Below are 16014 nucleotides of genomic sequence, written 5' to 3'. Positions count from 1 at the left end.
AACTGACTCTATCTGAAGCTCTCTGCTTATCCCCAGGGAGAAAAAGTTGAACAATATATAGTCCATGCATGGCAGAACCTCAGAGAACAGTAGGGCTGTCAAAGTGGGAAAAGGTGCATAAGCAAGCCACTATGATGTGTTTTGATAGGTTCCATGGTAGATATATGTACCGATTACTGTGATAATACAGAGGAAGGAAACAATATTCTTGCCAAGGGTACAAGGAAAGATTTCAGAGAGAGGTGACATTAATGCTGAGTCCTGAAGGGTAATTGGAAATCCTGCCAGCAGATTGTGAATGTAAAGTAGGCCAAGCAGTGGGAACATTGCATAACGGGCATAATTTGTCAAAGGGCACACAACATTTGGGGAATTCTAAACAGATAAATAAGACCAGAATACAACCTATATCCAAAAGGGATAGAGGGCAGTGGAGTAGATACGACACTATTGTAAGTGAAGAGGAGGGTAGAATTAAAATTGTATTTAAATGTAAACAGAGGAACTGATTGAAGGGTTACTGTACAATACCAGGTCAGAAATGATGAAGAGTTGAAATAATAAGATAGTGGAGATCTGTGAAGGACACAGAACTTATATATATAGATCAGGTAGACTCTGTTAATAGATGATGATACTTCCCAGATGGCGTCAATGGTATCCATTTGCCAATGCAGGAGAGAGAAAAGATGCTGGTTGGTTCCCTGCGTCAAGAAGATCCCCTGGAAGAGGCATGGCAACCCATTCCAGTATTCTTGCCTGGAGAATCCCCATGGACAGAGGAGCCTGGTGGGCTACAGTCCATGGGGTCTCACATAATTGGACACAACTGAAGTGACTTAGCAGTTAGCACATGTAGATGCTATGACTGATTGATAGCTTAGGGACAATGAAGAGGGAGTTAGGATGACTCCCAAGTTTTAGCTGGACCTATAGACAAACTCCTTTAACAAATTATAAATTCTAAGAAAGAACACATTTGAAAGATAAAAATAAGTTCTCTTTTGGACATGCTAAGTTTGGCATTTGTCGGTACAATGCCTTCTGTTGCACTGTCAATTAAGGATGTGTTCAGTGGTAACTAGATTTACTGTCATTATTTCACAATGCTGAATCATTATGCTGTGCATCTGAAAATCACACTAATAAAAGGATATTACAAGGGGGATTTCCCTGTGGTCCAGTGGTTAAGACTCCTCACTCCCAATGCAGAGGGCCTGGGTTCAACCCCTCATCAGGGAACCTGATGTTGCACACTGCCACTGAGAGCCTGCACGCTGCAACTAAGACCCAGTGCAGCCAAATATTACTAAATAAATTTTAAAAAAGAAAATAAGTAAAATAGCATTAGTTTTCAGGGAAAGAAAAAAGATGTTCAAATCAGAAGTTGGAATCTGTAATTCAGGAGGTTGTGATTATAAGACAAGTCAATTCTGAAGTCATCCAAATGGTACAAATATACAGTCACTGAAGACATAGGGAGAGATGAGATTGTTGAGTGGGGAAGTAGGAAGTATGGATGAGTGCTGTGCCCCTCAAGTTTGATCCCTCCTCCTGCTTTTCAAAACCTCCTTATCAGTTATGTTTGGACAATCCTCATCTCCCCTTCATAGTCCTGGGTTTACCAGTGCAGTGATGGGTTTAGGAATCAGCATGTGATTGATTTCTAATTTATGATAATAAGGAAGAATCTGTGCATGTTTGGGCAAGACGGGAAAGACTGGTACTGCTTATTTTAAAACTTCCTTTGATACTAAAAAAGACAGAAAGGAAAAAATGAAAGCTAAATATGACATTTTCAATTCTTACCAAGAAAAAAGTTACATAAGTTTATTTCAGGAACATACTTCTAATTAGTAGCTTCAACATTCTCTTCTAGTAAATGAGTACATGTGTATCTGCTGTGAGTATTTATGTCAGTGGCAGAGATGAACGATCCATAAATCATGCATGTATTCAGAAAATAATGTTCAGTAACTAGAAGCAGGGTTGGGGTTTTACAGAATGAGGAGAAAAGAGGGATACTTGTTCTGGTGACATAGTTCAAGTGGCAGTTTTCATCTTTCACTGGAAACTTGTGGTTGAAATGTTTGCAGATGTGAGTATTTTTCCAGTTTCCCTCCCTCCTGCTTGGTATCTCTGACACACAATCCCATCCTGATAATTGACAAAATAGTCCTTTCAAGAGCTTTTTAAAAATGTTTATCTATTCTATCTTTTTAAATACATATTTATAAATATATATATTTGGCTACATCAGGTTTAAGGTGCAGCATGTGGGACCTAGTCCCCTGACCAGGAATCAAACCAGGGTCCCCTTCATTGGGAGCTTGGAATCTTAGCCACTGGACCACTATGGAAGTCCCTATCTATTTTTGACAAGCCTGATGGTTTTCAAAGCTCAGAATCAACAAAGGGAGAGTTTCAAAAATAAATGGGGTAGGGGGAGGAGACATTTTTTGAAAAAGGAAAATGTAGCAAGGATTGAAGACAAAGGGATCTGGAGACTCTCACATCTGTTTTATACTCTTGCCGTTTGACATCAAATATCTTTTCTCTGATGCTTCTCTTCCACACTGCTCTGACATTAACCCTTGGCTTCTAGAATATGCAGTGTGAATTGAGAAGGCAGCAAAAACAGCTGCCTGAGAGAGAAGATTCAGGCTTTAGAGAGGAGATGACATAGAATTTAAAGCTATAGAGATAAGCAGCAGTTCAGCACTTAGATGAAGTGGAAGCAGAGGAGCCTCAGCCAGCATGGTTTCTTGTAGAAAAGAGTCCCGGAATTATAAGCATAAGGACATCAAGTTGAATGACAGAAAATGAGGTCAGAAATATTATTTGGAACCACTGAAATAGAATGCGACAGAAACGAAGACTAGAGGCATGCTCGAGAATTAATAATTTTCTAATCACGGTCACATTTAGTATGTGACTTAAAATACATTGACTTAAGCAGGCAGGAAGGGTCAATAAAAACTTTGAAGAGATTCATTCCAGGGGTAATTTGAAAGCAGGAACAAAGTTGAACTAGAGATATCAGAGGGAAGAGAAATAGCACACAGGAGAAATCTTTAAGTGAGGAGAGGTTTACTCAGATAAATTTTTTGATGCATGAAAAGCAGCTCAAAGTCATGATAAAGCACATGAAGTCTTGTGCTCTGAATGGATTCTGGAGACAGATTGGATGGTTTCAAACCATAGCATTGGCATTTACTAGAAGGCTAAAAGTAGATAAATTATTAAAATCCTGGAAAATCACAAACCTATTTCATAAAGTTGTTATGAAGGTTCATATAATCTATTATACTTAAATTCTTAAAATACTGTCAGGCAATTTATACTGTCTCTTATTAGTTTATCAAAGGGATCACATTAGAGGTGGAAAGGGGGCTCAAGAGGAAGGTGATATATGTATAAGTGAAGTGAAAGTTGCTCAGTTGTGTCTGACTCTTTGCGACCCCATGGACTATACAGTCCATGGAATTCTCCAGGCCAGAATACTGGAGAGGGTAGCTGTTCCCTTCTCCAGGGGATCTTCCAAACCCAGGGATTAAGCCCAGGTCTCCCACATTGCAGGTGGATTCTTTACTACCTGAGCCACCAGGGAAGCCTGATATATGTATACATATAGCTGATTCACATTATCGTACAGCAAAAACTAACACAAGACTATAAAGCAATTATACTCCAATAATAAAAAAGGTGGGGATCTAGGAATGCAAATTAATTGAAATCAAGTAGAGTTACCTGGTAGAAATAAAATTTGAAAAAAAGTGATCATATCGACCTGAGAACAGTAATTCCCAAAGTGTAATCCCCAGACTAGGACAAGAAGCAACAGTTAGAAACAGACAAGGAACAATGGACTGGTTCAAATTGGGAAAGGAGTACATCAAAGTTTTATATTGTCACCCTGCTTATTTAACTTCTATGCAGCGTACGTCATGCAAAATGCTAGGCTGAATGGCTCACAAGCTGGAATCAAGATTGCTGGGAGAAATATCAACAACCTAAGATATGCAGATTATACCACCCTTATGGCAGAAAGCAAAGAAGAACTAAGAGCCTCTTGACGAGCATGAAAGAGGAGAGTGAAAAAGTTGCTTAAAACTCAACATTCAGAAAAGTAAGATCATGGTATCCAGTCCATCACTTCATGGCAAATAGATGGGGAAAAAGTGGAAACAGTGACAGATTTTATTTTCTTGGGCTTCAAAATCACTGCAGATGGTGACCGCAGTTAGGAAATTAAAAGACGCTTGCTCCTTGGAAGAAAAGCTATGACAAAACCAGATAGCATATTAAAAAGCAGAGACATTGCTTTCCAAAGAAAGGTCCATATAGTTAAAGCTGTTTTTTCCAGTAGTCATGTATGGATGTGAGAGTTGGACTGTAAAAAAGACTGAGCACTGAAGAATTGATGCTTTCGAATTGTGGTGCTGGGGAAGACTCTTGAGAGTGCCTTGGACTGCAAAAAGATCAAACCAGTCAATCCTAAAGGAAAGTAACCCTGAATATTTATTGGAAGGACTGATGCTGGAGCTCCAATACTTTGACCACATGATGCAAAGGGCAAACTCATTGGTAAAAGACCCTGATGCTGGGAAATATTGAGGACAGGAGGAGAAGGGGGTGACAGAGGATGAGATGGTTGCATGGCATCATCAACTCAATGGACCTGAGTTTGGGCAAACTCCAGGAGATAGTGAAGGACAGGGAAGTCTGGTGTGCTGCAGTTCATGGGCTTGCAAAGAGTTGGACACAACTTAGTGACTGAACAACAACAATTCCCAGACCAGGAGCTTCAACATCTCCCGGGAACTGTTGGAAATGGGAATATTTGGGTCCTATTCAGAGTTATGGAATCAAAAGCTGCAGGATGGACAGGATAGCAATCTGCAGTTTTATGTGCCCTATTGGTGATTCATGAAACCAAATGCTTGACACTTACTGCCTTAGAGTACCTTAAAGTTCCAAGAGGACTTGCACCTATAAGAAAGTAGAATCATTTTTAAGCAGGTTTTAAACAAAAATTGTGGCAAGATAAATTATGTCATATTATGGCTGCAATATTGGCCATATAGAAATATATACAAAGATTTATGTCTTTTACTAAGTGTCCAGTGATTTATGGCTTTGAGTTAAGTAGCACCTGGTACAAATATCCTTTTATTTAAAATGCAAATGGTCTTGAAGTAGATAACATTGCCAGGTAAACTGTAAGATGAATTCAACTTAACAAGAATATTATCATTTATAAAGTAAGTTCTCATAATAACCTTAGGATTTACACAGGGGAAACACTATTACTATCTCTATTTTTAAAATGAGAAAACAGACAAATTTAAAATGATTTGCCTACAGTTACTTCCATGTCTCCAGACTCTAAATCTCATGTTTTTATGTGCTAAAATAATATAGCACTTACAATGTACAGCGTCCAGTTGTTCTTAATAATTATTAACAAATTATCCTACTACTCCTCTAAATTCTTAATATTACTGGGGTTTTCAGGTTTCCCTCCTTGCGAGAGAATTGAAGCTATGGAGATGGAAGATAAGAAATCTGAGTTCAATTAATCTAACCAGAGATTAATGTGTGCTTTGTACTAGACACTGAATATACTAAGATTATTGGATATAGCATTTTCCCTCAGAGAGCTTATATACTGATACAAGATTTTACAGTGTAATGATAAATAATTTAGGGAATTGAATAGAAAATGTTACTGGAGATTACAACTACTACTAATTTTATTATGTTCCAATGATCTTGTCTTGGGCAATATTTGGATATCTTCTGCCAATTAACATCATGGTTCATTGAATTAATTTGACCACTGAACCTAGGATATTTGGTTGACATACTAAGAATATGTGACTTTATAGATAAAACATCTTTTAATGTGTTGGGAGTTCCCTATGTCCAAAGTTTATTGGAACTGTAATTTTAGCTTCTTTCAGTAACTTTAGGTGTTATAATTGGCTAGCTTTCATTATTTGGGGGACATTAAAGAGCTTGATTCTTTAAAGGCTAGCTCTTATAACTACTGCCTTCTTGCTTCTTACAAGTTTATGCATGCATACAGGTGAATTTGAGAGATAAAAGTTATCATATTCTAGTTTTTATTTCATGCATTATTCTACAATTGCTATTTAAATGGTAAATAAGACACTATTCTATTAGATGCCATATTATTTAGACATTCAATTTTCAGGTTGACTAGTTTGTATGTATTCATTATTATTATTATTATTTGGGGGGTCACTTCACACACTAGATGTGTCTGTCCCATGACTGTCATCTACCAATGTTCAATCTAACCATCCAACTTGCTGAAGTGACTGAGCTAATCATTTGGTAAACAAAAGAACACTAACTACATCAGGTACCTAGAAAACTGAAGAACTGACAAGCAATTTCACTCATATGGCAGATTAAACTGACAAAACCAATTTCTTTCATTTCAAATACAGCAGTTCTCTGCATGGGAACTTCATTTACCTAGAAACTGGAAAACCTTATAAAGATTAAAGGGATTAACGATTATAGACCTAGAGTTCTGTACCAATTGTCATTCAATATTGAAGAGAAAAAAACAAAACAAAACATATTTAGACTAACAAAAATAGCTTTCCACTCATATCCTTGCTAAAGGAACTAATAACAAATATGCACAGAAAAGGGGAAACAAGAGTGGAAGAAGAAATAATTACAAGAATCAGTGGTGGATAATAAAACTGGCAACTATTGGGAAGTCTAAATTAATATTGACTGTAACAATGGATGACTAGTCTCTGGGATATGCTGCTAATAAAATGATATGTAGGAAAATGATCAGATTTAAAGTATTCTAAGGTCCTTGTATAAACTGAGTAACATGAGAGCAATTTGATTAAAATATCCAGAATAAAAATTATAAACATAACTAGTTATAGATGAGAAGTAGGTCAAACGACTTCCAAACGAGCAAAACAAATGAAAGAGGAAAAGGGAACACTGTCAAATAGAACACTGGAAACATTAAAATAGATTAATGTTAAATGTTTATTTGGGCTTCCCTGGTGGCTCAGGTGGTAAAGGATTCACCCACAATGCGGGAGACCTGGCTTTCATCCCCAGACTGGGAAGATCTCCTGGAGAAGCGCACAGCAACCCACCCCAGTATTCTTGCCTGGAGAATCCCCATGGACAGAGGAGCCGGGTGGGCTACAGCCCATGGGGTCACAAACAGTCAGACACGACTAAGCAAGTAAGCACAGCACAAATGTTTATTTAATACCAAATGTTACAATAAATAGAGCAAGAAAAGTAGATGGTGACTATTATTATTTATGTGTATATTTTCATGTATTAAATATATGAAGTTGGGCTTGCAAGACTCTTATAATGTTTGAGAGTTGGTATTAGGGTTGATAGAAGTGGAGTAAGCTTGGAAAGGGAAACAGAGTTATTTAGACTCTGTGGGCTTCCTAGGTGGCTCAGTGGTAAAGAATCTGCCTGCCAATGTAGGAGACTCAGGAGAAACAGGTTCAATCCTTGAGTCAGGAAGATCCCCTGGAGAAGGAAAGGAGAACCCACTCCAGTCTTCTTGCCTGGGAAGTCACATGGACAGAGGAGCCTGGAGGGATACAGTCCATGGACTTGCAAAGAGTTGGATACAACTGAGCACACGAGCACACAAGCGCACATGAAATATTTAAAATATTTACTTAAATAATACTTAAAAAATAAATATCAATGTTCATTAATTTGGGACAATCAATATTCTGTAATTCATTAAAGTATTATCTATACTTTTATAAATTTTAAAATTCTAATGGTGTCAAGACCGTGGTACTTTTTTTTTGACCAAATAATGTTATTAAGTTTACATATGATGAAAGAGTCGTATGGTTAGGTCTAAAGTTGAACCCTATGAAAATTTGATTTACATAATTTTAATTCAAATTATAACACTATTTTCTGTTAACAGTAAGAAGACATTTCCCTGGAACTGGCAAAAGTCAGAGCGCTCAATGGCTACATTATAACCTTAGACTCTCTGAAGTGTAGACATAGACCTACATTCCTTGTAAAGATGTTTTTACTTTGTGCTTAAGGGAAAAAAAAAAAAAAAAACAGCCTTGACAGATTTCCTCCTTGTTTTGCTAATTATTGTTTAGCATACTAGGTGTCACTAGGCTGGGAATTTGAACGAGGTGGAAATTTTTATTTTAGGAGGATGAACTTGTAAGGTAGTGCATCTTGAATATTAAAGATGTACCAGTTTGTCAGCACTGTAACTACCTTTCCCCTCAAAATAGAGAATTAAACAAATGCTCAGTGGAACAACAAGAAAAATGGAAGAGGGATAGATTGGGATTGAAAATAATTAGTGCTCAGTATAAATAATGTGAGCATATAATTTATCACACAATGTCAACTACATTTGACAATAAAAGAAGTTCAGTTCAGTTCATTCTCTCAGTCATGTCCAACTCTGCAACAATAAAAGAAAGTACTTACAAACAAGAGTAGAAGAAAACAGGATAAACCAAGGGTCTCTGCAAACCCCAAGTATAAAGGGTTTTCTAACTTCTCAAATATTCTAGATAGTGCCACTTCAATAAAGTTAAGAGGAGATGGGAAGTTATATTTCAAAGAGAGGAACACCAGGAAATTTTAACAGCTTTTGTTGTTTAGTTGCTACATCACGACCGACTCTTCACAACTCCCATAGACTGTGGCTAGTCAGGCTCCTCTGCCCATGGGATTTTCCAGGCAAGAATAGTGAGTTGCCATTTCCTCCTCCAGGTGATCTTCCCCACCCAGAGACTGAACCCAAATCTCTTGCATTGCAGGTGGGTTATCACTGAGCCACTGGGGAATTAATATAGATTGCTGGCGTGGAAGTTCCTCCAGTTATTTTATTTTAGGCATCATTGGCCATAGGCGTTAAATAGATTCACAGAAGGGATAATCTAACAATTAAATAACCTATACTCCATAATGTTTAACATGGTAATTTCCAATGATCCTGTAGGCAAAATATAACTGAAATAAGAGAGAATTTATTTGTTGTGTTTGATTATTTAATCCTTTTATATATGCCAGTTGTTGTTGTTGTTCAATCACTGAGTCTTGTACAACTCCTTAGGACCCCATGGACTGCAGTATGCCAGGCTGCCTCTCTTCCCAGGAGACAGGAAGACTTCTGTCCTTCACTATCTCCAGACTCAATCTCAAAAAATGATTTGAAGCCACTTACAATAACCTTATATATATAAGGTTATTGTGTGTGTGTGTTTGTGTGTGTGTGTGTATACATGTATATATACAAATAGAAAATATGAATTTAAATGTCTAGGGAATGTAAGGCTAGAATAGATGCCAGCATTGGGGCAGGAGAAGGGGTGTTCATACAGATTTAGAATATAAGGGTGAGTGGAATTTTATATTTGAATCTCAAATTTAAAATTGTCTCACTGAAGAAAAATGTTTATATGTATATATACACATGCATGTCTGTATATGTGGTGAGCATAGGTATATTTTTCTCAGGGCTACACAATGGGTACACACACACATACACATACACATGCATACACATATTCACACACATACACATGTAGATTGAGTTCTAATTCCTAAAATAAGTTGTTTAAATGAGAATTTCCATTTAGAGGATCTGAAAGGTGGAGTAAACAGTGGTTTCTGTTTTTGTTTTTTTTTCCTAAAGCTGTTTCATATACTGTCGATCATACATGTGAATATTTAATCACTCATTCATTCACTCAGGTATCAGGTGTCCATTGGCTGTTAACGTATCAGAGGTAACATGCTAAGTACTTACACGCAGAAGTGAGCAAATTAGATATGTTTTTATATGTATGGGGTTGGTCTTATTTGGAAAACTAATTATATAATCGCATACATAAAATATATGTAAATTAAAGCATATATTTATATCCACACAGATATATATCTATACAACTCTATATATCTAGGTCTGTCTCTCCATCTCTCTTTTTCTATCCATCTGGCTCTTTCTTTCTATATATTTATGGACATACACTGATAGTTATAGATTTAAATTTATCCATTTACCTATCTATCTAAATACATTGTCTGTGTTGACAGAGACTTGGTTTAGTGTGTTTATATATAGACATACAGACATATACTTATGCCTATCTACAATTGTATCTATGATATTATTAAATCCATATTACATTCTTCAAGGAAATGGGACTCTTCACAATACATTATACTTTAAATTAACAAAAAGATATTCACATATATGGTATGTCTTTTTATCATAATTATGATATAAAAATACAAAAATATTTCAACTGTTATGTTGAAATCAATGTTAAAATGGAAACCAATGACAAATTTTTCCTTCATTTACTATAACTCATTTTATGTTTTCACTTTTCTCTGTCATACATTCTTGACCAGATGGGTTATGCCTTGTAACATACTGCATACTCCAAATGTAAAGATTCTGCTCTCCTACTAGTTCTAAATATTGTTCACAAATAACTATTAGATATCTAAGCATATGAATTGATTAAATTTAATTCAATGATTGTTAGTTAAGCTGAATGAATGAAAAATAAGCCTTAACAATTAATTACAAGAAACATGAAGCTTACATGCAATCCACTTGGAAAAACAGAAGTTCCAACTATGAGTATTTCATTCAAGTATAAGACAGTAATACATAGATCACCTTGAAGTTTGCCAATCGGCAATGTAAGGATAAAAAATCCAGGGGATAGGGAAATTCATACCAAGCAGGGAAACAATGAAAGAAGAAGGGTGCTATAGTTCAAAAAATGATTTAAAAGACATAACTTATTTTTTTTTCTTCTAGATAAAACTATCCTCATCTTCCATTTCACTGGCAACTGCCACTCAGATTATTCTAATTCCTACATATTTTAAAATAAAGTTATTCTCATTCCTACATATTTTAAAAGACACTTGTTCCTTGGAAATAAAGCTATGACAAACATAGCATATTAAAAAGCAGAGACATCACTTTGTTGACCAAGATCTGTATAGTCAAAGGTATGATTTTTCCAGTAGTCATGTATAGATGTGAGAGATGGACCCTAAAGAGGACTGAGTGCTGAAGAATTAATGCTTTCAAACTGTGGCATTGAAGACTCTTGAGAGTCCCTTGGACAGCAAGGAGATCAAACCAGTCAATCCCAAAGGAAATTGACTGCATATTCACTGGAAGGACTGATGCTGAAGCTGGAAGCTACAATTCTTTGTCCACCTGATGCAAAGAGCCGACTCATTGGAAAAGAACCTGATGCTGGGAAAGATTGAGGGATGGAGAAGGGGATGACAGAGGATGAGATGGTTGGATGGTATCACCAACTCAATGGACATGAGTTTGAGCAAACCCCAAGGACATGGTAAAGGACTGGGAAGCCTGGTGTGCTGCAGTTCATGGTATCACAAAGAGTCAGACATGACTTAGCAACTGTACAACAAAATATTTTCAAATAATTTATGGTTGTAATTTCTTGATTTCTCTCATATGCATATATATCCTATATATATTATACATACCTGATCCTGTAATTTATATAATTCCATTTTATATTTTCCTTTTTTCTCTTAAAAGTACTGTTTATAACTCCCTCATCTTTTCCCAGTTGTTTCTGTATGTTAGCCTCTATATTTTACATTTTGAAGAAGCAAATGATGGTTTTCTCTTCCTGTACAACCTGATATTTTTGCTCCTGCTGTCAGCATTGCATATCTAGACTATGACAACCAAGATATTTACTTATTCTGAAAGCCAATTACATTAATATTCTTTATCTCATTGTTCAGTGCCTCATAAGGACAAACATGCCATAAAACAGTAAGTATAAATCAAATTTAAGTGTACTGCAGAGGTAATGAGGATTGTAAAAATGTCATGCTTTGGTACTGTTTGAGTGGAGAATGACCCATTATCATATTAAAGTGATAAAAATCTATGTGATAAAACACATAAAGGCTGTAACATTTTTGATTCTTGGCAACCCAGCCGATTTTAGGTCAAAGCTATGTGTCAGATTGACTCTCAATAATGAAAAATAAAATAAAATAATTTTAACCCTCAACAAAATTGGGGAATTTAAAAATATTTATTTTCCTGTGCATGAGAGTTAGATTTATGAAACCAAATAACCTATATTAATGTGTAATACATTTACGAGGACATGTTTGTGATAATTTTTTCTACAATCTATAAATTGCTGTATATAATAGCAAGGAACAGAGGAAATATTTGGAAGCATTGTTGAGTTACCTTCAGAAAAATGTGGTATCCAGAATGAACCACTTTCACATTAAATAAATAAAAACAAACATATAGTTGTTGACACAACATGTTGACATACGGCTCAGTCAACACACGATGTTAATGTCTAGTTGAATAGAAAGCAGATAAAAAAGTGAGACCTATTAATTACAACTTGAAAAAAAATCACAAATGTTATTACAGGCCAGCAGTGAATACTCACAAATTTCTCCCATGAATATTAAAATCCTCTCAAAACAAACAAATGAAAAACAAAATAAAAAAAACTATAACTTTTCCAGCTTCAAGTAATTTCATCCAATAATGAGATATTGCATCCTTCATCACTGTCCCATTAGTTGGCTCTTTTGGTCAACAAAATTACATCAATTACACTGCTGACCTCAGAAGCTTTAAATAAAAGACAGTTCTGTTGAAAGCGTCTAATTGTGTGGCATACATACACCCCGTTATGAAATCAACATGAAATTAGAGTATGTGCACACAGAAATAGGGAAAATAGTAGCTTTCTTGCCCAAATATCTAATTAGTTACAAATTCTAGCTTATTGTTAAGTAGACACAATAAGGAATGTACTTCCTAAACAGATACCATGCTCTAACTAAAAATTAAGAAGACTATTAGAACAAAAATGATTCACATATGACCTTATCCAAATATTACTTTTCATAAGAACAGCTGAACTAAATGATGCATTCTACTACACACATGAATTTTGAAAATGGAGGTCCCTATTTGCTTTTTACACAGGGATGTGCATGAATAAAATATACTTTTTACAGCAATTACTAATACTGTAACATACTACGTTTTTGGTTGACTACTTCAGAAATAGCTTAGTTTTCAAATCATTCAAACCTGGCCTAAAGCAGCACTAAAAGAAGGATAAGCTATTTACTTTTTTGGACCCAATTTTCTCAGAGTGGGTAAATACTAGATGATGCATGACTGTTGATAAGCAGTTACAAGATATCTTTTATTAATTTAAGCTTTTCCATTTCAGGATACAATTCTCTATGTTTTTCTTACATTTATGCACATCTTAACAAGCAGAGGCACTGACAACTTCCCTTTCACATTGTCTTTTCAAGAACAATTGAATAGTGAAAACCTGGATGACAGAAATAGTGCTATTAATACTTTCCAGAGCAAAGGGCTCCCTCCAGGGTAAAGATCAAGCAGGTTTATTGAAGCATATTATCAAATGTCCATAGGCTGCATTAGATTCTTTAGCTCTCACACAAATGCACTGTGTACAGGGTATCTACATATTTTCATTCAAGTCTTTGATATAGCACTTAAGGAGACATGGCAAGCCACCACGAACACAAGGCTTATGCTTTTTGTTCTGCAGTGAGTAATAAAAATCTTTGTCTTAGACCTGGGAATCTCATGTCTCTTGTCAGTATAGTATCAAACTGTCAAGTTAATATATTTTCTTGTAGGTAAAGTAAAATCTTAGGCCCTCTACAGTTCTTGAAAGCACCCATCAATAAATTCCTAGTGGTTGTCAGATGATGGTAACTTAGACAATTGGGCCCAAATCATAGGGATTCCCCAGTTGGTAAAGACTTTGCCTGCAATGCAGGAGACCCAGGTTCAATTCCTGGATGGGAAAGATCCCCTGGAGAAGGAAATGGCAACCCACTCAGTATTTTTGCCTGGAGAATCCTATGGACAGAGGAGCCTGGCAGACCACAGTCCATGGAGTCACAAGAGTTAGACATGACTTAGCGACTAAACCACCATGGGCCCAAATCCACCCAATATGACAACAAATTTATTTTTTAATGCAAATAAGCAGTTATAATGTGTCCAAGGCCTGCTACAGTTTACAATCTAAATATGAAGTTTTGATTGCTTCCTTGGTGGCTCAGTGGTAAAGAATTTGCCTGTCCATGCAGGGCATGTAGGTACAATCGCTGGGTCAGGAAGATTCCCCTGGGGAAGGAAATGGCAGTCCACTCCAGTATTCTTGCCTAGAAGAAATACCATGGACAGAGGAAACTGGTGGGCTATAGTCCATGAGGTAGAAAGAGTTGGACATGACTGAGAGACTGAGCAAGCACAATCACACACAATAAACAAATGAGGGTCTTTCCTGAAAGCATAATGGTAAAGAATCTGCTTGCCAATGCAGGAGATGTGGGTTTGATCCATGGGTCTGGAAGATTCCCTGGAGAAGGAAATGGTAATCCACTTCAGTGTTCTTGCCTGGAAAATTCCACTGATAGAAGGAGCCTGGAGGGCTATAGTCCATAGGGTTGCAAAGACGTGGACACGACTTAGCAACTAAACAACAAATAAGCGAATGGTCGTGTCATATTAAAAATAAAAATTGTTTTATCTAAATTATAAACTGATTGAGATCTACATATTTACATAAATTCTACTTCAGAGTCAGAATTCAACAAAGCAAGTCATCTCAAGAATTGTCCTATTTTGGAAGACATATTCAAAACAAATAGATAGTGCTTTTGTTTTAGCCTTTTTTGTGTGGAAAAGAATAAACTGCATATGCTAAGGAAGAAACAGTTACTAATTATTTGGCATATGTGCTAGGAAATAATTGATAGTTTTCTTTTAATGAAGTGAAAACCCCCTAACCTGTATGCTAGTGATCACCAAGAAACACTATTGCAAGGAATTGATACTCAGCATGGCTCTACCATTGCCTGTCTCTGACAGTTTGCTGAAGAAATTTGATCTGTTGTGGACTGAATTGCCTCTTCCCTCCTAGGGCAATTCATGTACTGAAGTCCTAACCTCCCCAACTTCAGAATATGACTGTTTTTAGTAGAAATAAAGTCTTTAAAACAGTAAAATAAAGTCTTTAGGGTGTACCGTCATCCAATGTGAGTGGAGTCCTTATAAGAAGAGATTAGGGCCACAGATACAAGAGGAAAGACCATGTGAAGGCACAATGGAAAAGATGGTCACTCATAAACTAAAGTTGGAGTACTCAAGGAAGTAACCCTGCCTACACTTTGATCTCAGACTTCTAGCCTCTTCAACTGCAAGGAAAATACATCCTCTTCTTTAAGCCCCCCAGTTTGTGGTTTTTTGCTATGGCACACCTAGTAAACGAACAGCCTTCCCTGGTGGCTCAGATGGTTAAGAATCTGCTTGCAATGCAGGAGACCTGGGTTCGATCCCTGGGTCAGGAAGATCCCCTGGAGAAAGGAATGCAACCCATTCCAGAATTTTTGTCTGGAGAATTCTATGGACAGAGGAGCCTGATGGGCTAGAGTCCATGGGGTCGCAGAGAGTCGGAAACGATTGAGTGACTAACACTTCACTTCATCTCACAGTAAATGAATACACCTTCCTTATACCTAAATTCTGGCACTGTAGATAAAGAAATAATACTATATATCTTTTTTTAAACATTTCTGGGAAATGTAAATAATGCAATACAGTTCAAGCACCTACTATATCTCTAATAGAAATGGGAATGCTCAATGAAATCTCAGAATCCTTCTCTAAGAATTTAAACAGCATTCTATGCTCAAGGAGAAAATCCTGAAGATGAGTACCATGTGTCTTGCTGACAATACAGTCAAGGGAAACATAACTTGCATGTGTGGAAATGAATAAAGATATTGTATATATCTGATATGGTGATTTAGACCCCAAAGGAGAAGAAGGAAATTTAGAGTATCATATCTAGAGAGAAAAATGAGTGTTGATGGATATTC

The sequence above is a fragment of the Giraffa tippelskirchi genome, chromosome 1 (assembly GCF_054371585.1).
Source record: "Giraffa tippelskirchi isolate mGirTip1 chromosome 1, T2T-mGirTip1v1.2.pri, whole genome shotgun sequence".
Lineage (NCBI taxonomy): Eukaryota > Metazoa > Chordata > Mammalia > Artiodactyla > Giraffidae > Giraffa > Giraffa tippelskirchi.
Note: the sequence above shows the minus strand (reverse complement) of the source record.